The sequence below is a fragment of the Rhinopithecus bieti genome, unplaced genomic scaffold (genome assembly GCF_001698545.2).
Source record: "Rhinopithecus bieti isolate Rb0 unplaced genomic scaffold, ASM169854v2 scaffold_4480, whole genome shotgun sequence".
In the NCBI taxonomy this organism is placed as follows: domain Eukaryota; kingdom Metazoa; phylum Chordata; class Mammalia; order Primates; family Cercopithecidae; genus Rhinopithecus; species Rhinopithecus bieti.
In genome coordinates this window covers 1,491,824-1,494,325 of record NW_016804510.1, presented here as the reverse complement: position 1 = coordinate 1,494,325, position 2,502 = coordinate 1,491,824, and the positions used below count along the sequence as shown (strand labels likewise).

Genomic DNA, 2,502 nt, shown 5'->3' with positions numbered 1-2,502 from the left:
GCACTATTCACAATAGCAAAGACTTGGAATCAACCCAAATGTCCATCAGTGACAGACTGGATTAAGAAAATGTGGCACATATACACCATGGAATACTATGCAGCCATAAAAAAGGATGAGTTCATGTCCTTTGTAGAGACATGGATGCAGCTGGAAACCATCATTCTCAGCAAACTATGGCAAAAACAGAAAACCAAACACCGCATGTTCTCACTCATAGGTGGGAATTGAACAATGAGATCACTTGGACTCAGGAAGGGGAACATCACACACCAGGGCCTATCATTGGGAGGGAGGAGTGGAGAGGGATTGCATTGGGAATTATACCTGATGTAAATGACGAGTTAATGGGTGCTGACGAGTTGATGGGTGCAGCACACCAACATGGCACAAGTATACATATGTAACAAACCTGCACATTATGCACATGTACCCTAGAACTTAAAGTATAATAATAAAAAATAAATAAATAAATAAATAATAAAAAGAAGCAAAGCTAGGAACTTTCACAACCATTTTTCAGGATAAATAAAAATCAGTGAAATAGTAGTCACATTTAAAGGACTGAGCTTAAATTTCATTATTCTATAATGTTTTCCAGATCCCTTTTTTAAAAAGAAGGGTTTTTTTTTTTTATTTTTTACTAATTTTTCCCAGTGATACTACTTTGCTCAATCATAACACAAGTAATAAAATATTACATTAATTTACTTTAAATGTTTGCAAATATCTGTCCTCTTCTCTATATTGTAAGCTCCTTATATTAAAGGGACTATTATAAATTTGCTTTGAATAGACAACCATTAGATTATAATATCAAAATCAGCCTATCATGCCTAGCCAGTCTATAAGCAAATACTTAGCTTTGATTGTAAAAAAGTAATATGTAGTATGTTAGATGAGAAAATAGTTACCAACATTAGATAAATTCAATTCAAACCCTACATTTCAATACTTATGTCTGGTTTACATCATTTCTATTATAAAACAGGTATTCGCTAACTCATTGGGGATCCATTTGGACAAAAGTTGATTCAGTAAATTTCATGTAATCAGTAACATTGAGTTGAGAAAAAATCAGTGAATAACTAATTGTAACTAAAATGAACAGTCAATAAATTGAACTTTATATTTTCCACATGTTCTATTTTAAGGCATTTGATTTAAAAGCCAAATATTTTTTTCAGTTCATTGAATAAAATTTGGTAACATGAATAACAGGGATTAAAGCTCATAAAACAGCTTTATGAAAATAAACCTCAAATACAGCCAATTACATGTTATAATTAAAACATGCATTTAAAAGGTGACTTTATAATAAACAAAATTTATCGTACATGTAAGAGTATTAAAAAATCTAAATACTTTAGATTAAAACATTCCACTCTGTTTTTGAAGAGCAGTTTTGAAGAGCAGAGCAGATTCAGTTACATGACCAAAGATAGCCCAGCCTACAGGATTTTATAAATTTCAAAATCTTATATGACAAGAGCAGTTGAATAACTTCTTATTCTTGGAAAATATTTACATAATGTGCCTTCTTTATTGTAATTCTCTTGCCATTAAAATTACAATGATGTTTTCTTTCTATGTTTTTGTCTTCAATACAGCAGCCTGCCATATTGCTGAAAGTTTGTGAGACATAGCCTAGTAGTTTGTTATCAGTCCTCATTGGTTGAGGCTCCTCCTGCTGTAGTTGAAGACTGTCTACTGCTAAAAGAAGAGAGAATATACTAGAAAGAAATATAATTATTTGATGTGTTTAATTTTTTCTGATACTTCCTGTTCATTTGTTACTTCCTGTCCCTTTGTCACCTGAAGACATTCTCTATTTTTGTCCTGAGGCATCAAGTGTGTTGAGAACAACAGAATGTGGAAATTTGTGTACTTCAACATACAATGGAGTAAGACGTAAATAAAAAGTTTTGTGTGATAGAGATGTTGACAGATTCCATTTCATCTAGTGAACACATCCAGTATTTACAACCTTACCCCATGCATATCATGCAGACTACCTGACTGCGTGTTTTGCTTCTAGATCAAGACCTATCGTCCACTCTAAAACATCATGCACACATATGAAATCCCGATTGTCTACATTTATGGAACACAGTTTAAAATACTTCAAAAATATTGATATGATGAACATCAACAAAATACAAGTTCATTTGAGATTCAACATGCATTCAACTGTTTATTTAGCTAGGAGTTATTTAATACCACATGCTGGCTACAGTGTTAGGGTCTGAAGTACACAGCCTAATATGGTTAAACTTTGATACACAAAGCAAAATGGTATTCAATTATAAAATAATGTTTACATTCTTATAGGAAAATGCTTACAAAAATTATATTAAAGCACAATGAATGATCTATTTTAATAATTCTACACTAGAACAACAGGAATTTGTGGTTTAGAGAAGGATTTTTTTGTTCAAGTTAGATTTGGATAGGTCTTTCCAGAGTTAATAAATACTTTCAGAAGGAGAAGAGAAAAGCACA

General features: G+C 31.9%; 1 pseudogene; it reads right to left on the bottom strand.

Moving 5' to 3' along the window:
- The window catches only part of LOC108527526 (NADH dehydrogenase [ubiquinone] complex I, assembly factor 7 pseudogene), a 6,356-nt pseudogene extending 4,359 nt beyond the window's left edge, over nucleotides 1-1,997 (bottom strand).
- Nucleotides 1,998-2,502: the final 505 nt, after the last annotated feature.